Below are 20,842 nucleotides of genomic sequence, written 5' to 3' on the forward strand. Positions count from 1 at the left end.
AATGCCTCGTATGGATATTGTGAGGTCTCTTAAAAGTCTACTTACCTGTAATCGAGTTCCACTAGGTTCCTAAAAACAGAAGTACCTAAAGTAGTATTTTTGTAAACATTGGCCTGGAGCTACTCATTGAGTGTGTCCCTGCCTTGTACGAGTGTGTGCAAGAAATACATTCACACTACCCTCTGATAAGCCTGACTGTTCATCCCAGGTACCACAACATTGAGAGTAAGATTATCTACTTTATCCTCTGCTATACCTTTGGGGGCTTGCTGGACTGTGCACACTATATCTCTTTTATATATAGTATAGAGTCCACTTCCTACAGTTGATATACCCTGCAGGGATTCCTTTATTTGTTTTCTGTCACTTTGGTACCCCTTACATGGAGACTGTGTTGTGTGTTTGGTAGGATGGTGCATAGAGTTTCTCCTTTTCCTTACACTTTATCCGGTGCCTTCTTTCCTAGCTGATGCAAGGAAAGAGGACATACTTAACCTAGGGTACATTTTCAGCTCCTGCACTAGGCAATGTGCTTTCCTTTCTTTCCACCTTAGGGCCTCTTTGTGGTGTTTCGCGTTATGCATGGGTACAAAGGACACTTGTCAATTATTTCTCTCAAGGTTCCTTGAGGATGTACCATGTCGGTTTCTTAGCATGGGTGGTCTACTCTGCCAACTCGTTTTTTCTCTGCTTTTGCCCTCCTGCACAAAGCTGTTATTGTCTTTCGCTTTTGGACAATGTTTTTGTTGAAAACCCTTACATGACCTATACCAACGCCAAACTTAATTACTGAATTTTTTTTCTTCTGGAAGATTGTCCTTTGACCCTCCTTTCTTTGGTTGATTTGTATGGAGGTTTGGTACTTCTTTTGGATTTTTCCAGGGACTTACCTTCCCTTCTCGAGAGCGAGGATGAAGTTCCAACTTCTTGGGGGTTTGTTATCCTTTAGACTCCTGAGTGAGATCATACCACTCTTGTGTGAGTGTAATGGTACAGGACCTCTAAGGGTGGCACAATAAGTGCTGAAGCCCTTAGAGGCCTTCTCTGGTTGCAGCACCCTAGGTGCCTGTGGTACCATTTACCAGGGGCTGACCTGTGGCCATTGATGCCAAATGGGTATAGGCTTCAATGCAGTTTTAGGGAAAGAACATAGGCCATGGGTACCTGTAAGAAAGTGGTCTGTGTATATACTGGACCAAAATAAGGTACAGTGTGTACAGAGTCCACAGTCTACAGTCCCCAGAGGTTTAGCAGAGGCTAAAGTAAGATGAATGAATGAATGAAGCAGGATTTGTATCGCGCAACTTAGCCCCAGAGGGCGTCAAGGCGCCTAACCAAATTAACTCGTATGGTCAGAGAGCATGATTAGTGGTAGGCCTTGATGAAACACCACGTCTTTAAAGCCTTCTTAAAAAGAACCATGTTGGGTTGGGATTTAATCTCAGAGGGGAGGGCATTCCATAAATTAGGGGCCACGGATGAAAAAGCTCTTCCGCCCCATCTGACCTTGATTGTCCGAGGGACGGTAAGAAGGTTCTTGTTGGCAGATCGAAGATTTCTGCTAGGGGTGTAAGGACTCAAAAGGGAGCTTATGGCCTCAGAGCTGCTGCCGGATAGGGCACTGAAAACTAGGCATAGGATTTTAAAAGAGACTCTAGACTGGATAGGGAGCCAGTGGAGACTCTTCCTTGCAAGAGAGACAGAAGCGGTGTTAGGGACGCCCAGAACGAATCTGGCAGCCGCATTCTGAATGGTCTGGAGGCGTTGGATGAGGCCTTTATTGATGCCTGCATAAAGGGCGTTACAATAGTCCAGCCGTGATGTAACTAAGGCTACCACAGTCTGTTTGCGAGCTTGAGGAGAAAGATAGTGGGCGATTTTTCCAAGTATATTGATCACTCCCCAACAGGTGGAAACAGTTCTATTAACCTGTAGTGACATGTCTAAAGAGGTGTCAAAAATCACGCCAAGATTCCGGGCGGAATTTGACGGTACAGGACAGGCTCCAAGAGAAGGAGGCCACCATTCATTGGACCAGCTGTTTTGATCCTTTCCGAAGATCAGGACCTCTGTTTTCTCTCCGTTCAGCTTCAGGGCGTTTTGAATCATCCAATCGGAGACAGCTTGCATGCAATTCCTGAAGCTGAACGCGGAGGTACTCAACGAGTGGGAGAGGGACACCATGATCTGGGTGTCATCGGCGTATGACACCACCTCCATCCCCTGAGCTCTTACTAGTCTAGCAAGTGGGGCCACATAAATGTTAAAGAGGGTCGGGCTCAGGGCCGACCCCTGTGGAACCCCACATTGCACAGGCTTAACAGGGGAGAGGAACTCTCCTAGCTTGACCCTTTGTTCTCTCTGATCGAGGAAAGAGGACAGCAAGCTCAATGCAGGACCCTCCACCCCTATCTCCCTCAGACGAGCAGTTAAAGTCGAGGGAGATAGGGTATCAAAGGCGGCAGTCAGGTCTAAAAGGACCAAGAAGGTGGTATGGCCTTGGTCGACCTTTGATCGTATATTGTCTGTCACTACTGTAAGGGCCGACTCAGTACTGTGAAATTTTCGAAAGCCATGTTGAGACTGGTCCAGGAACCCAGAGGCATCCAGGAACCTTACTCACTAAAGTGGTAGCTTGGTCGAGCAGTAGGGCAGTATCAGATGACAGTGTAAAGCATTTGTTGTACACACTCAGTCAGCAAATGGTCTCTCACACTCAAAAACAACTCTAGGCCAATTGTTTTGTATATAAAAATATATTATTTTTAGAACCAACAAGGTTTCAAAATATACTTTCTCAGAATGAATTACTTTACTTAAATACTTTTCAAATAGGTAATAGACTTTTTGATTACAATAGTTACAGTTGTTGCAATTTTAAACACAATGCAACATGGAGCTCAATGGGAATTTCTAGATAAATGCAATTAGTTACTTTATGGATTACTTTTCTAACCACAGGACTGGATCCTAGATTCAGTCCTGGGACATCTCCTATAAACAGTTAAGTAAAAGTCTTTAGGTTACAGTAGTCATTTTTAAGGAATATTATTGTATTTTAAAAGTTGACACTTCGAAACTTTTTCACATAGACTCACCAATGTTATCCTATGGAAGGAAATTCACGTAACAGGTAAGTACTGTTATCGTTACTTTTTCTTACTCTGGGTTGGATCTTGGATCCAGCCCTGGTGCATCTCATGTAAACAATTGAAAGAATGCGTTTAAGTGCGATTTTTAAGGAATATTTGTAGTTTTTGAAAATCGACACTTGGAAACTTTTCTGATGAAAAACGTACAATGGATTCCTATGGAGGGAAATTCAAGTTACTGATAAATACAGTTAAAGGAAAATGCTACCTACCAGTACGCATCTGTTCTTGGCATATAGAGCTGCAGATTCTTACACTGTGCATTAGATCGCCACCTAGTGTTGGGCTCGGATGATTGCATGATGTCGTCGTCTAGGAAGAAGTCTTTTGTAGTCACGAGATATGGGACTCCTCCCTTGGACGATAGTGCACATGGTCATCGGCTCCATCCTTAGATTGTTTTTCGCCATGATGGGAAATGATGGAGTTTGTAGAAAGAAAACAGGATGTCCATGTGTGTATATCTAATTAAGATAGAACTGTAACAGATACAGGCTCCGGGGAGGGGGGAGGGCATGTAAGAATCTGCAGCTCTACATGCCAAGAACAGATGCGTACTGGTAAGTAGCATTTTCCGTTCGAGGCATATGAGCTGCAGATCTTACACTGTGCATCGATTGTACAGCAGTGTCTCCCCTTAGCGGTGGTCACCTGTATCTGTTGCAGTAGTTTGAAATAGGGTTTTGAGGACAGCTTGGCCTATGGCAGCTTGCTGCTTCGCTTTCACATCAACACAATAGCGATTAGTGAAGGTATGTGTTGTAGACCGTGTTGCTGCCTTGCAGATGTCTTCTAGGGGAATGTTCCCTAAGAAAGTCATGGAGGCTTCTAGTTTGCGTGTAGAGTGCGCTCTAGGAGGAACTGTTCATGTACGTTTTGCTTTTTGATAGCATATTTGTATACATTTTACAATCCTCCTTGCAATTCCAGCTTTAGAGATGGGGTTGCCCTTATGTGGTGGAGAGAAAGTTACAAACAATTGCTTTGTTTTGCGAAAGGATTTGGTCCTGTCTATATAATAGAGGAGAGCTCTTTTAACGTCCAGTGTGTGTAGAGTTCTTTCTGCTACAGAGTCTGGGTTTTGGAAAAACACTGGTAACTCTACAGATTGTTTTAAATAAAATGGAGTAATGACTTTTGGAAGGAATTTAGGATTTGTTTCCGAGAACCACTTTATTACGGTGTAATTGTAAAAATGGTTCTTGTATAGTGAAAGCTTGAATCTCACTAACTCTCCTAAGAGAGGTAATGGCTACTAGAAAAGCGGTTTTCCATGTGAGGAATTGCAGTTCACATTTGTGTAGAGGTTCAAAAGGTGGTCCCATGAGCCTTGTAAGAAATGCGTTACCTGTAACTGCAGTTATCCATTATTGGTGTCTTTCGTAGATTCACATGCCTGAATCATTCCCCGTCGACGGGATGGGAGTCCCCAGTACATAAATAAAGTAATGTCCTATAGACATATAGAGAAATAGGCCTATAGGCCGCACATTAGTAACATATCCATGTCCTTTTGTCAAAAGGACCAAACTCTAGAAAAGAGCCAATCAGCTGTCACCTCCCTCTAGAACCCTCCTGGAAGGAGCCTCAGTCCCTCAATTTTTTGTACGCACAAAGCTAAGTAGGCGTATCACAGAGAAGTAGGTGAGCCCTTCCAGGGGAGGCGGGAGGGTTGCATGCGAATCTATGAAAGACACCAATACTGGATAATTGCAGTTACAGGTAAGGAACGCATTTCTTATCCAGTATTATGGGTGTCTTTCAAAGATTCACATGCCTGAATCAGAGAAGCAAGCAATGAACAAAGCACATTTCGGATGGTATAGAATATGCAAGTAATTTTGAGAACATATCAAGCGACTAATAGGAGCATACAGTTGCAAGCAAGAAACACCATCAAAATATACAATAGAGAAATGTGTGTACATGAGAAGGATGGAGGGATGAAAGAAGGCTCACCTCTACTGAAATAGATGACTAAGTACTGCTTGTCCCACTGCAGCATCCTTCATGAGTTCTGCATCCAGGCAGTAATGCCTAGTGAAGGTATGTGGCGACTTCCATGTTGCTGCTCTGCAAATGTCAATGACAGGCACACCTGCGAAAAGTGCCATGGATGTAGACATCGCTCTAGTAGAATGGGCTCGTACTTTAGAGTGCAGGGGATGTCCTGCTTGTTCATGACAAAATTAAATAGCTGCCGAAATCCAGCGTGAAATGCTCTGTTTAGTGAGCGGATGACCCTTCCTGGGCCTACTGTAAGCTAAAAATAGCGGACTTTATTTTCTGAAAGCCTTTGTCTTGTCGATATAAAACTTCAAGCAACGTTTAAGATCAAGAGAGTGTAATGACCTTTCCGCTGCAGTACTGGGATTTGGGAAGAAAGAGCGCAAGACCACAGGCTCGTTGAGATTGAAGTCCGATGGGACTTTAGGAATACATTTCGGATTTGTTCGCAAAACCACTCTGTCCTGTTTAAATTGCAGAAAGGGATCCTGAATCGAGAAAGCTTGCAGCTCACTCACCCGCCTCGCGGAGGTGAGCGCAAGCAGGAGAGTTGTTTTCCAAGAGAGGTATTTGAGGTCAGCCCTGTGCACCGGTTCGAAGGGATGTTTCATGAGCTGATTCAAGACTGTATTAAGGCGCCAGGCAGGTGGCAACGTTTTCACAGGGGGAAAAGTCCTGTAGATTCCTTTCAAAAATTGTTTGATCAGTCTGTGAGACCAAAGAGAAGGAGCCGTAGAAGATCTTCTGTAACTGGATATCGCAGCCAAGTGGACCCTGATTGAAGCGTGAGCAAGGCCCGATGTTGCCAGATGAAGAAGATAAGGCAAAACTTGTTCCGGAGAGGAAGAGAAAAAGTGTATTCCTCGATCTTTACACCAGCTGCAAAACCTCTTCCATTTCAAAGAGTATGTTTTATTGGTGCTATCTGCCCGTGCTCTACAGTCAGGTGGAATATTCAAATTCCTAAGTTCTCTGAACTCAGGAGCCAGGCGGCTAATCTGAGTGAGGCTAGATTCGGATGCTGGACTTGCTGGTTGCTCATCGTGAGCAGGGACGGAAACTGCTTCAAGCGTATTGGCGGTTCCAGAGATAAGCGGTGGAGTTCCGTGAACCAATGCTGGCGTGGCCAAGTTTGGGCTATTAAAATGAGAGTGCAAGGCTGCAACTTCAATTTCCTGCGGACTCTGGGAAGCATAGGGAATGGCAGAAAGGCGTACGCAAAGACGTTGCACCATGCGATCGAAAATGCATTCCCTAGAGACCCTATCTGGGGATGTCAACTTGCGAAGTGTGGGCATTTGGCGTTGGATCTTGTGGCGAACAGGCCGACCCGATGGGTGCCCCATCGCACGAAGACTTGGTTGAGGACCTCCTGATCCAGTTCCCACTTGTGGGATGTGGTTTTCTGTCTGCTCAATGAGTCGGCGAGTACATTTTCCATGCCTGGGACGTACTCCGCCCAAAGAGATACCTGGTTTGTGATTAGCCAGTTCCAAATTCTCTGCGACTCATGAGAGAGTGTCTGAGAGCGCGTCCCTCCCTGTTTGTTGAGGTAGTGCATCGTCTTAGTGTTATCTGTCCGGAATAGCACAAGGGAATTCTTGATTCTTGGAAGAAAAGCTTGAAGGGCAAGGAAGACTGCCCGCAGTTCAAGATTGATATGGAGCCCTTTCTCGTAGGGAGACCACTTTCCGCTTATTTGCAGCTCCAGGAAAAAAGCTCCCCAACCTTACAAGGAAGCGTCTGTTGTGATAACATAAGGAGCAGCTGGAAGTAGGAATGGCAAACCTTGAGAAAGGTTCCGAGAAGACATTCTCGGAACATTGCAGGGCCTTGACTATCAGAGGAGTCACTTTTATGAGGTAGTCGAATGACCTGTGCATTGGACCCATTGCTTCGAGAGTGCCTCCTGGAGAGGTCGCATCCGCAGACAGCAGTTAGGAACCAAGAGGATACATGATGACATCATTCCCAGAAGGGACTTAAAAAGGCAGACAGTCAAGGCCTTCTTTGAAGCTACTAGAACAGCTAGTGCCAAAAGCTTGTCCTTCCTCGCTTGAGATGGGAAAGCTTTCTTCGAATGCTTGTCCAGAGTTGCACCTAGGAAGTTGATGCGCTTAGAAGGTTGAAGGACTGATTTTTCCTGATTGAGTGTGAGACCCAAACAATTGAAAAGCTGTAGACAGGCGTTGGAAGAACTGGCAGCGTCTTCCAAGGATGGAGCGTTGATCAGCCAGTCGTCCAGATACGGAAAGACTTGATGGCGCTGCCTGAGATATGCAGCTACTGGGGAAAGACATTTTGTGAAGATGCGAGGTGCAGATTTGAGCCCAAAGGGCAGGAGGCGAAATTGAAAGTGTTTGCCTGCCACTGCAAATCTTAAATATTTTTTGTGATTTCTGTGAATCGGGATATGGAAGTAAGCCTCCTGAAGGTCTAAGGACGTCATGTAGTCCTCCTCTTCCAGTAGTTGTAAGACCTCCTGGATCGTCACCATGCGAAACGACTGCTTCTTCAGGAATTTGTTGGTGGCCCTGAGGTCCAAAATCGGTCTCCACTTCTTCTCTTTTTTTCTGAATCAAAAAGAAGCGGGAATAAAATCCTTTTCCCTGTTGAGATGGAGGTACCTTCTCTATCGCCCCCTTCTGGGGCATGAGATTTATCAGAGAAGCAGACGAAGATTTTTGTGATGCATTGGGCGAGGAGGAGTTTGAGGGGGAATTTGCATAAATTCCAGAGAATGGCAGGATTGAACTAATTGCAGGACCCAACGGTCCGTTGGAATTTTCTTCCAATTTTTTAAGAAGTGGGAAATCTTTCCTCCAATTTTTGATGAGGGAAATGAATCCGGGACTGGCTGAAGAGACCTGTCATTGTGTAAGTCTGTTTTTTTTTCGCTGGCCTTTACCACGAAAGGATGACTCGCCATAAGAGGATTGTTGTCCCTGTTGCTGGCATTGTTGGTATTGGGGTCGACTCTGGCCTGAAGAGTATGAAGACCTGTATTAGTAGTTTACTCTATAAGGGGACGTTCCCTTCCTCTAGACCCACAAAAGGACTGGTTCTTGTACTGGAGAGTGCCCAGAGCTCTCGCAGTGTCCGTGTCCTTTTTTATATTCTGCAATGCTTCATCAATTTTGGAGATGAAGAGCAACTGGCCATCATAGAGCATATTCAGTATTTTCGTTTGCATCTCGGCACGAAATGAAGTTGCCTTTAGCGACCCCTGGCATCGCAAGACTGCTGCTCCAGCCAGTTGGCGGAACCCTGTAGTAGCGATATCCATCGCACAGTATTATTTCTGACGCAGAGGTTTCACCTTCTAGCAAAATCTTCACCTCCGCTTTGGGTGCATCAGGTACTTCCGACAGATATGGGACTACATCCGCCCATAATTGTCTATTATAACGTCCCAAAAGCGCCAAGGCATTGGCCGCCTTCACCGTCATTGCAGACATTGAGGAGAACCTTTTCCCAATGTTGTCCAACCTCCTTCCTTATCCGGAGAAGCCGATAAAGGGGCCGAAGGATTTCTGGAATTCTTCTGGGCTGCCTGTGTCACTACTGAATCCGGTTTGGGGTGTCCTATCAAACAAGCAGGTGCAATATCAGGTGCCCTATACTTTTTATCCAATCGAGGCATCACCGGAGATACGGAGGAGGGGTTCTGCATGACTTTAACACCTTGGTCCCATAAGTATTCGATAATGGGTATTGATCTAATCGATCTTTTGAGAGGTTCCTTAAAATCATTTAATAAACAGTCTTGTTCTTGACAGACCATTGCTATTTTGAAACGTTGAGCAGCCCTCTCAACTATATTATGGAATCCTCCAATGTCGTCTGGTGGCGAATCTGCGGGCGCAGGTACTAGAGACGCGGGAGAGGGAATGACAGTCATCCCAGTCATCATGTATAGATTGAGCATCCTGCAGTTCTCCCTCTTCTCGCTGCTCTTCCTTCCCCTCATCTGAAGTCTGAGGATGTGGCAAATCAAACCTCTCCGGCTGAACATTCAAGGGTGGAGACCGTGGTCTTGGTGACGGAGATACTGCAGGAGGTGGAGGAGTAGGAGACTCTGGGAACCTCGGTTTGTAATCTTAAATGAGGTACCTTAAATCAGTAACTAAAGATGCTGGAAGGCAAACCATAGGAGGAGGTGGTGGATGATATTCCTCCTCCTGATACTCTTCTTCATCTGAACTTTGACATTTTACATGAAGCTCCGAAGGGCTGGTCGCTGTCTGGAAGGTCACCTTCGTCTGAATCCTCCTCCTGAAGGAGGCATGCTTGAGGCATTGGTTGAACCCCTATTTGCGATGTTAAAGCCGGTGTCAGTGCCTTTTTTGTGATCCTTAGGCGTACACGTTTGTAGGACAGAATCCATCATCGTCGACGAGCCCGTCGACGGTGTGGTCATCGACGGTGGAGCGTCGACGGTAGTCCTAGTCGGTGGAGTCATCCTCGACAGGGCCGACGTAGACGGTGGAGAAATCCCTGTCGTCGACAATCTCTTCCTCGACGGTATCTTCGTCGGCTATGTCTTCGTCGACGAGCCCTTCGTCGACTATGTTTTCGTCGATGGTGTCGACGATATTGGCTTAGTCGTCTAGGTTGTCGCCGATGCGGTAGTCGGCGAGGTCAGCGTCGACGGGGTGTTAGACGTAGACTGTTTTCTTGATCGCTATCGTCGACGACAAAGCCTTAACTGCCGTCGTCAAGGATAATGACGATGCAGTCGACGTAGAAACAGTCGTCATCGACGTTGAGACATACGAGGCAGTAGACACAGCTTTTTTCGCCGATGGCGCAGTCGTCGACGGTGTCGAAACAGCTTTTTGAAGGTGTGAACTTCCTGAGAGGAAACCTTCACAGAAATTGCCTTAGCCAGAACCTCTGAAGACTTCTTTGCTGTCTTCTTTTGTGGAGGAGCCGTAGGGCTAGGAGAAGCCACCCTTGGTCTCTTTAGAGATGATTTTGAAGAGACTGAAGAACCTTCACTTTCCTCAGAGGATTCAAGGTGGTCTCTGTCTTTCAGCCTCTGGAGCCAAATTAAAAGGCGTCCCTAACGGTCTTTGAGGATTTTAGTAGAAAAGGTACAACATACCTTGCAGTCTTTAGAAGAATGGTCCGGATACAGGCAATATAGGCAGTCTTTATGCTGGTCATCAACATGTAGCTTTTTCTTTCCACATGAACCACAGGATCTGAAAAGACCCTTTTTAGGTTTCGACTGCAAAAAAGCTGCGCAAGCAGCTTTTGCGCAGGAGAAATCTCATGAGTACAAGTATGTTGCTCGGGAATCCGCCCTCTGTTCCATTGGCTAGCTCCATAAATGGAGGCTAGCCATTGGAACAGAGAGGCGCCCGTCATGGTCGGACCAGATTCGGGGGCGTTCCCGAGAATTTTTGGCTTTTGGCTACGTCAGCCAAAAGCCGGGAACACCCCCGAATCTGGTCCGGCCGGTCCGCAAGCAGGCCGGAAGTCCCGCCGCCCATTGTTGTTTGCCAGGGGAAAAGTGCCCGGGAGAAAGGAGTGCGGCCGCCAGCGAGGCCCCGGTGCAGGAGAGCCTCGCCCGCAGCACCCGAGAAGAGAGCCCAGGCCCCGGACACCGCAAGCGCCCCCGCCGCCTCCTGGGAGCAGTCCGGTTTGTTGCCGGCTTCTCTTGACGGGTGATTGGGCTTCCTGTCAATCCTGTGACACCATCATTATGGGTGAAACAATGGAGTTTAATAAGATCAAAATTCAGGCAAAGGAATTCTGGACTTGTAACACAAAAAATGTTGTGTACTTACTTATTTGTCCCTGTAATCTTGGATACGTGGGCGAGACGTCCCGCATGATAAAGACCAGGCTAACCGAACATAGGTCAGCTATTAAAACACAGAAAACCACAGCCCCGTTGGTAAACCACTTTATAGAGTATAAACACAAACCTGAAGAACTAAAATGGCGTATTTTAGAAATAATTAATCTGCAGAAAAACCAAGGAGGAGATGAGATTCGCAGAAAAAGAGAGCTCTTTTGGATCTTCACCCTTGGAACCTTTAACCATGGGCTGAATCAAGACTTGCCATGGGAGAACGCAATAATATGACACGACCATGAGGTTGTCATATCAATATAGCAACCAAGCTCAAGAAATAATAGCGTAATAATAGAATGTTAACTCCTGAGTCCCCGTTTACTGAATCTCAATACAACTCCTGAGTCCCCGTTTACTGAATCTCAAAACGGCGATCCCAGTATTTAACTCGTAACGAATTAAACCTAGTGTCGCTTTAAATAGGGGCGGAGTTTACCAAGATAAATAGCAGTGGTAGAAGGACCACACGTAATCACCTTCTGATCAACTCGAACTACTGAGGGAGGTAGAGACGTCTCGAGCACCGCGTACATCTAAACGGTAAGAACTCGGTAGACTCCATACGCAATCCGCGTTAGTGATACGTAACTCCGTATCGCCCAAAGGGATTTTTGTTAAGTCTTCCTCCATTATTTTCGCTTCCACTTCTAACCTAGTGGTTTTTGGTATTCTTTTTCTGTTTAGTGGGCGTATTCGGAGCAACGGACGTCTAACTTGCATCACAGCCCTTTATCTATGAGAGTGGATTTAAGATGCGCAATAGTTTCTAACGATTACCGCGTCTTTCCCAACATCCAACAAGTGTTAAAGGTAAATATCACCAAAGAAAAACCACCCTAGACTCTTAAAAGGAATTTTTTTTTTTTTTTTTTTAAAAAGCAAACTGACGTAAATCTATATATTTGTTCTAGTTATACGGACTATCAGCTTTATCAACCGTTACGATACACTTTTACGAAAATGGCGGAGAACGTTTGAGGTCTCCCTCCCCCTTTTTAAAGAGACGACGAACAGTAGTTGTAGGTAGAAGTAAGACGGAAGCAGTGAACACTGTTTTAACAGGTAAGAATGCTATCCAACAGAACCGCGAGTTAAAATAGGGAGGACCCTGTGAAACCGGTTAAACTGTCATAGGAACTTATACAGCATATTGTTTTTCTTTAAACAGTTATCACATACCGATTCCGGATTTAAAAGGAAAGGTGCCTTACTCCCTTCATCAACTTTGAACCCTCTTGGTTATAATCTATTTTAGGTAAGGATAGTATTGATTAAAAGATAAACTTAATTAATCAAGCAAGGTTGTTCTAGCGCTCGTCTGCTTTAAACATACCTCTCTTTTCTACTAACTTAATGTAACATAAACTTCAAGGTACTCTGATTTATTCAACTGCATCTTTAGAACTTTGGTTTTCTGACCCTGATATCCTGCTGACATAGCTTAGTGGAATCGTATTTAGTAACATTAATCTGTCATACTAATAAATTAAATGTCTAGTAAAATTTTCCCGCCCCTAATTTTAATACATAGGTAGTCCAAAACTATAAAAATTGAACAAATGTCAGATAGACCTCATAGGGATCATAATACATAAAAACATCTTTTGTTACTTGGTCTAACTCCTTAGTCAGAGTTATGGGTACCGATTTGAAATTTCATAAATGTTGCGCCAATCTCTATTCAGCATTTACAGATTTGTCTCGGAATAGGTTTGTGATTATAATGATATAGATGTATTGTTGTTTGTTAAGCCTATGAAATATGTATTATGTACGTTTTCCAACTATGTGTTTTTAATGTAACCCGTACTACAATATAAGTCTGGCTAGGAAAATTTTATCAACCGAATAATATTCTATTTTGGAAGAAAAGCAATGCACTGTGATCTTAACGTTACTTAAATATTGTTTTCTTTTATTTAGAAAAAGTGGCTGATTATCCATTAGTCCTGATGAAGACAAAAGACTTTGTCGAAACGCATTGACCCACAGCCCTATTCTTCATAAAAGGAAAAAAGATCCTTTTTTTATATATCATGATGTCTTTCTAATATATAATTGAAAAAGAGCCACATGAGCATTAAGAGAAACTTTTTTATTGTGTAATTTGTTAATTATATGTATCTATTTATCTTTTATTAAAAATTATCTTTTTTGATATCATTCCAGTCCATTGCATTAATTTTTATCAGTTATGTATATATGTATATGTCCTACTTTATAGCCAGCTTTTGTTCTTAAAGCCTGCCTGGGTATATGCCGTTACATAAAAATTGTTGTCCCTGACCCAGGAGTCCTATCCATATCAGGGGGTCCTTGATACCTACAAGAACTTGTCACAGGTTTCACATCTGAAGCTCAAAAGCTCCAGGTAGGATGGCGCTGGCTCAAGCAAGGGAACCCGACCTTGTGTTGCGTTTTCTGCAGGAGGTGGAGGAGCGAGCCGAGGAGGTACTGGCGGACAAACAGCAGGTGAAGAAGGGAGGGCGTGTGCATTTGGAGGAGAATGCAACTGTTTCGGCGTGCGGTGCTCGTCTGCCCCACCTCCTTCCCACGCGTCGAGATGCCTCTCCCTCTTATTAGTCCGTTATCTCTTTCACTCAACTGCTCTGCTACTTCGTCCTCTCCTTTCACCACCTGACCACTCTCCGCTCACACACCCCCGCTCTGCCTCCCGCCTGTCCCTCACTAGCCCCTGCTCTCTTAACCAGTCTGTCCCCAGTCAGTCTACTCTCTAGTGAGTGGTCCCTTTTCGCTCCCCCTTTCATCCGCCTATCTACTCTCCCCGCTCTCCTCTTCACCCCGTCCTGTCCTGCTCACTAGCTCCCGTGAACCGTCCGCCACTCTCCCCGCGCTGGTATTTTGTATCCATTCGCCATTCGACGCCCCCGACCCCCTGCTTTCACTAGCATCCCTCTTGTCCTGCCTCTCCCTCGTTGGTATCCGCTCTGCATTTCACCCGTTTGTCCCCGCTCCCACGCTGCCTCCTGCCCTTCTTTCAGCAGGCCGTCCCCGCTCCACTCACTGGTCCTCTGCTCACCTTTTCACCCGCCTCTCCCCCTAGTCCGGGCTCCGCTTTTCATCATTGGGCCTCTCTCCCATCTCTACTTGTAGTTCTCAATTCGCCAGTCTGCTCTCGCCGTCCTACCCCCAAATTCGACCCTCCTGTCCGTTTTGTCCGTCTGTCCTCGCTCCCTCGCGCTCACCAGAGGGACGGAGATTAAGGACTGATGTGAAGTAGTTTCACATCAGTCCTTAATCTCCCTCCCTCGTTTGTCCCTCCTCTCCATCCTCAGCTGGTCCCCTCTCCCTCCTTAGTCCCCTCTCTCTTTTTTCGCCCATCTGTCTCCTGCTCCTCTCGCTGGGTCGCGCTTTGCTTTCGGCAGCCTGTCCTCTCTCCGCGCACTCGTCCCTTCTCTCTCATACTCATTCGCCTCCCTCCCCCTCACTATGATCTGCTTAGCTTTTCAGCCGCCTGCGCCCTCTCCCTTACCAGTCCCTACCCTCCTTCCTCTATATCAGCGCCCCCTCTTACTAGTCTCTGCTCGCCTTTCTATACCCCATTCTCGCCAGTCCCGGCGGCTCCCCCTTTTTCCCGTCACAGCACCTTCTTCCCTCGTTGGGCCGTGCTCTCTCTTTGAACTGCCCGTCCCTTTCACCCAACAACTTGCTTCTTTAATTGCCTCTCCCCGTTGACCGTTCGCTCTCGCAGTATAGATTAATTTCTATTTCTGACCCGGGCTCACCCATCAGCCGTCCCCTACCCATCCAGCAAGGGTGCAAGGACGTGAAATGTCCCGCCTCCCCCAGCTGGAGTGAAGCAAAAATGTAAGTCATTCTGTCTTAAGTGCCAAAACGTCTCGTACGTCAGCTTGGGTGCGCCTTGAAACATTGCAGGCGCTTATGTTCAAGAGCAAAGTCACAAGGTACTTTCAAAGGCACATTTGGGATAAAAAACGAGGTTTGCTGTACACAGCTGGTGGGTACCTTTTATTCCAGTACGGTCTAATATACCCTGTGGGCCAACAGCTGAAGGTACAGAAAAATACGTGCTCGTTTTTGGATACAAACCTAGCGTTGTGAAGGCGTCTTTTGAAACTGAGATTGTAGCGGCATCAACTTTCTAGACAGCTTGTGTCGGGCCAATAAAGCAACTACTAGGCCCAATGCGTTGACCCAGTCACTATAGAGATTTGCATGTTTATTCGTTGATGTATGTAGTTTATGTAAAGCGCCCACATGCGTTGTGACTGCACTTTTTGGGCGCTTTGGGATACTAAATAAATGTAGGTAACGAAGCAGTCGCTGGGTGCAGGGGGTGATACGTTTTATGTGGAAATGTGCAAAAGCTGGCCGACCACTCCTTTCATACCAACAGAACAAGCTCGGTGGGTTAATGCACCTGCTGGAGCGCGCTCGAGGCGAGCGCAAGACAAGCACACACACAGTGCGGCCTGTTGACGCGTTTTGGGTGGAAAGGAGGGGAAGCTTTTCGCTGGTTTGACAAGTACATAGATGGTCTCCAAAAAAATACATTTCAGGACCCGTTTGTATTTCAACAACACAAAACGCAGATATTTTGAGACTAGTGGAGCGTTGCAAGGTCCCTTAAATCGTGGAAAAAAAATCAAAATTTGAACAGTGCATTTCGAGACCAACTTGCGCCCGACCAGCTAAAAGAGAGCTTTAATGCGTTGCCGCGTCGAACCGTAAGGTCGTGGAATCTGTATGGTCGTGGAATACGTATGGTCGTGTAATTAAATTGATTCATAAACCACTAGCCTTGGTCCGCCTCTAGGCGCTTTCGGCAGACGAGGGGCAGTCGTGGGTAGTGAAAGAGGCACGTCTTGAATACCCGAATTGGTGCCTTCTGGTGTAGTGGTACTCGGCGTTGTCTTCCAAGCCCCCTAGAATCAGACCACCACAGGAAATGCGGACATTCCAATGCTTGATATCGCGGGTGCCCTTTGCGGTTGGAAACAGGAGGATGGGGCATCATAACGGCCAGCGCTGCCACTTTCGACCTGGGAAACCAAGTTCGAGTCTCGGCGTCGGCTCCACATCCTGTGATCCTGGGCAAATCACTTAATCGCCCCATCCCTATATATGTGTGTCTTTTTTGTAACGTAACTAGTGCTCATGTAAAGAGCTACAATACCTTCTAGTCAAGTTTGCGCTACATAAAAACTGCAAAAAGAACTTCCAGTTGACCAGTTACATATGGATCCCATAGGACCCAGTTGCTTCCTGGCTTTAGGGTGCTTGGGGGAAAGCCCTCGACTACTATGGAGGAGTCCCAGTCGTACCCTGGAGTTAGTTTGTGGCACATGGTGGTGTCTGTCGGGGTTTTAATTCGAGCAGCACAGGCATATATTGTCAAATGTACATATAGATGCTGCAGCTGAAACCAGTGGTAAATTGTCCTTCCCATTTTTCCCCCAGGGATGCCCCGTATTAGACAAACAGAACAAAAGCGACGCTACAGGTGACCTGTGATCTTTGGAGAACCCCGTATTGACCGACTAGAGAAATGAGGCAGCGCGGTGGGTTGGCGTGCCGGCTGCCGAGTGGCAGGTCACAGATATTAGCCATGGTGAGCTCAGCTCAGCCTTTCATCCTCACCAGGGATAGGCTCAGTGATTTGGGCAGTAGTCATAACCGTTGCTCATAGTGCCACGGAGCCATAAGCATGTTCTGGCACGTGAAATAAAGAAGCAAGCTGTATATGTTGTTAAACGTTAACCACGGACAGGTGTCTGGTGAAAAGTGCAACTGTGTGGGAAAAAAATCCTCCACCAGTGAACAAAACGAAGAGCGCGTGCCCACCTAATGTAAAAGGGTAGACTCCACCCAGTAGCCGAGCCAGTGTGTCATGGACCCCAATGCAAGGAAAATAATGCCCCCCGGCTGCTGTTTGAATTATAAAATACAGTAAAAAACAGGGTTCAGTGCCCGCTCTGGGCAGGGCCCCGGTGCCACTGCACCTGCTGCACCAAAGGAAGCTACGCCCCTGCTCCAAGATCTTTTCCTCCTAAACCTGCACATTTTCGAGGCATTCCCCGTCCAATCCCAGTTGTTTTGATTTTTCATTTTTGATTCCGCTCTTATTTAGTGCCCTATTCTTGGCACGGCTCCACCTCGCCCGGGCAGTAAACCCTTATCATGCAGTGAGGGTCTGTGAGCCCCACACCCATAGGCCGCCTCCGACAGAGTGTGTCCCGTGTCCCATCGGGGGGGGGGGGGGGGGGGGGGGGGGGGGGCAGTAGGCTTTGAGGGGCTCGGGGGGAATTCAGTGCACAGTGAATTAAAAGGCACTTGTTGCTGTCCTGGCTTTACGCATCTTTCCTCATTGCTAGGGTGACCAGACGTCCCGGTTTTCCCCGGACGGTCCGAGGTTTTGGAGAAGTGTCCCGACACTTTTCTCCAACTTGGAGAAATGTCCGGGTTTTTAAGCAAGGGTTGGGTGAACCTGCATGTTAATTTGTGTTATGCAGGCTCACATTGCGACCCGCCCTCCAGGAAATGGCGGCAGAAGTTCAGTTCTTTACCTCTCCTGCTGTGCTGCTTCGCCTCACTTGAGCAGCACAGCAGGATTTAATGAGGTGTGAATCAGGGCTGCAGAGGCCACAGGGCAAGGCCAGGCCCAGCAGTAGCTGGACCCAGGTGCTCTTTACAGAACGGGAGGTAATGTAAAAATACATTTCTTTAAAAGAGCTTTTGGCTACGTCATGCTACGTCAGCCAAAAGCCGGGAACGCCCCCGAATCTGGTCCGGCCGGGCCGCAAGCAAGCCGGAAGTCCCGCCGCCGCTTGTTCTTTGCCAGGGGAAAAGTGCCCGGGAGAAAGGAGTGCGGCCGCCAGCGAGGCCCCGGTGCAGGAGAGCCCCGCCCGCGGCACCCGAGAAGAGAGGCCAGGCCCCGGCAGAGGAAGGACACCCCAAGCGCCCCAGCCGCCTCCTGGGAGCAGTCCGGTGAGTTTTGAAGTTGATGAGCGTTAGGTATTGTATTGGGCTACTTTTAGTAGAAAGTCTGTTTGTTGTCGGCTTCTCTTGACGGGTGATTGGGCTTGTCACAGGTTTCACATCTGAAGCTCAAAAGCTCCAGGTAGGATGGCGCTGGCTCAATCAAGGGAACACGACCTTGTGTTGCGTTTCCTGCAGGAGGTGGAGGAGCGAGCCGAGGAGGTGCTGGCGGACAAACAGCAGGTGAAGAAGGGAGGGCGTGTGCATTTGGAGGAGAATGCAATTGTTTCGGCGTGCGGTGCTCGTCTGCCCTGCCTCCTTCCCACGCGTCGAGATGCCTCCAGGTGAAGCAGGATAAATGACTCTTTCAGAGACCTGTTTTGTACGCTCTGCTCAGAAGTTGTAATACTCCTTACCTTCAGAGGTTCGTTTTTGTAGGGGTGGGAAGATCTCCGGGGATGCAAGGGGCTTCTAACAAACAAAATAATTCGGCTCTTGGGGGGGTGGGGTACCAGTTTCAATAATTGTTACTGGATGCCTTGCCTGTTCCGATACCCGACCAACCGTCATCTGCTACCTTGCAACAATCCGTTGTCTAGGTGGATGACTACAGCTCCCAGGATGCATCAGGCCGCCAAATGACACCCGGGGCTGGGTTCTTGGTGTTCTGAGTGGCATTTCTTCCTTGAAACGAACAGACCCTTGCTCCCAAGGAAGTAGTTTGTGCTTTCCATGGGCAGGCACAGAATTGCCATCTTTACAAATATCTTGGGTTTTCTCTACACTGTTTTACCTCCCTTCAGGCGTTTCCAGAACGCTGCTAATGTCAGCTGTTACTTGTACCCAAATAGGTGATCATTAATTTACAGATCTAAGAAGGTGAAAGGGCGAGTCTCCCTTGTAGTGTAGGCAGAATTGACAAACGTTGAATATTTTTTGGGAGTGGCGGAGCAGTGTATTAAATGCACCATTAAGTTGGGCAAGTTGTCTCTCTGTATGTATGCGTGTGTACATGTCTATATGCTGCTTCTTTTGGTAGGGCCGGCTTATTTACCGGTCATTACAAATGTTTCTGTGATTTCTGGAGATGCTGCCCACAGTGCAGGAATCCCTGCAACTCACAGCCCTCCTTCCACCTCACAGCCCTCCTTCCACCTCACAGCCCTCTATCCACCTCACAGCCCTCTATCCACCTCACAGCCCTCTATCCACCTCACATCCCTCCTTCCACCTCACAGCCCTCCTTCCACCTCACAGCCCTCCTTCCACCTCACAGCCCTCCTTCCACCTCACAGCCCTCCTTCCACCTCACAGCCCTCCCTGCAGGAGCTCACTGCACCTCACAATCCTTCCTGCAGGAACTCACTGCACCCCACAGCCCTCCCTGCAGGAGTTCACTGCACCTCACAGCCCTCCCTGCAGGAGCTCACTGCACCCCCCAGGTGGTTAAGCTGATCTTGCGAGGATAGCTCTGGTTGGTTCCGGAAGTGGGGTCTACGACTTTGAGACCGCCTTCTCCGTGTTTAATCCACCTGGCTTTGCTGTGGCAGAGACTTGTTTGATATTGGACAAGGTGAGAGCAACTAGACGTGACAGCTTCTTGCATTTCCACCAGAATTTCCAGCCTGTCCTCTCCCTGCCTGTTGTCGTGTCCCGGCGGCAGCAGGCAGGCGCGTGCACTGCGTCCCCGAAGTAACAGCCCTAAAGCAAGCAAGAAGTACGCCCCCCTCCCACCAATCCCTGTTAGGTAGTGGAAACTGTCCAAACTGGGGTGCAGACAGCCCCTCTCACCTTTCAGCTTGGTACCACTGCACCAGCCACACTACTTCCCTACTGACCGTTCTCCACTTCAGCCCCGTCTAAATTACAATTCCTGCTTGTGACCCTTTTGCCTGCTTGTGCTTGTTTTCCTGACCCTGTTGCCTGCTTGTGCCTCCGTGTGCCCCTGTCGCCTGCTTGTGCCTCCGTGTGCCCCTGTTGCCTGCTTGTGCCTCCGCGTGCCCCTGTCGCCTGCTTGTGCCTCCGTGTGCCCCTGTTGCCTGCTTGTGCCTCCGTGTGCCCCTGTTGCCTGCTTGTGCCCCTGTTGCCTGCTTGTGCCCCTGTTGCCTGCTTGTGCCTCCGTGTGCCCCTGTTGCCTGCTTGTGCCTCCGTGTGCCCCTGTTGCCTGCTTGTGCCTCCGTGTGCCCCTGTTGCCTGCTTGTGCCCCTGTTGCCTGCTTGTGCCTCAGTGTGCCCCTGTTGCCTGCTTGTGCGTCCGTGTGCCCCTGTTGCCTGCTTGTGCGTCCGTGTGCCCCTGTTGCCTGCTTGTGCGTCCGTGTGCCCCTGTTGCCTGCTTGTGCCTGCTTGTGCCTCAGTGTGCCCCTGTTGCCTGCTTGTGCCATGTGGGTGTGTGTGGAGGGCTCTGTGTGGCTGTGTGTGTGGGGAGCTTTGTGTGGCTGTGTGTGTGGGGAGCTTTGTGTGGCTCTGTGTGTGGGGAGCTTTGTGTGGCTGTGTGTGTGGGGAGCTTTGTGTGGCTGTGTGTGGGGAGCTTTGTGTGGCTGTGTGTGTGGAGGGCTTTGTGTGGCTGTGTGTGTGGAGGGCTTTGTGTGGCTGTGTGTGTGGGGGGCTCTGTGTGGGTGTGTGTGTGGGGGGCTCTGTGTGTTTCATTTGCGAGAGAAATCTAGTGGCATTGTAAATGACAATGCCATTTATTTATGTTAAAAAAAAAACAAATAAAAATAATGTCAAGAGCAATGCCAATAGCTCTAACTTTAACGAAGGCGAAACCATTGCATTGTAAATGCTTGTTTGGTTTGTCAGCCATGATATATCAGCAATGACAGGAGCAACAGGATAACATATCCCAAAACACTGGAAAC

At 47.7% G+C, this 20,842-nt stretch overlaps 1 protein-coding gene across 4 annotated transcripts in view; it reads right to left on the reverse strand.

The window, feature by feature from the left end:
- The window catches only part of ATXN2L (ataxin 2 like), an 842,401-nt gene that overhangs the window by 400,513 nt on the left and 421,046 nt on the right, over positions 1-20,842 (reverse strand). The window lies entirely within an intron of this gene.

This window comes from Lissotriton vulgaris, chromosome 7, assembly GCF_964263255.1.
Source record: "Lissotriton vulgaris chromosome 7, aLisVul1.2, whole genome shotgun sequence".
NCBI lineage: Eukaryota > Metazoa > Chordata > Amphibia > Caudata > Salamandridae > Lissotriton > Lissotriton vulgaris.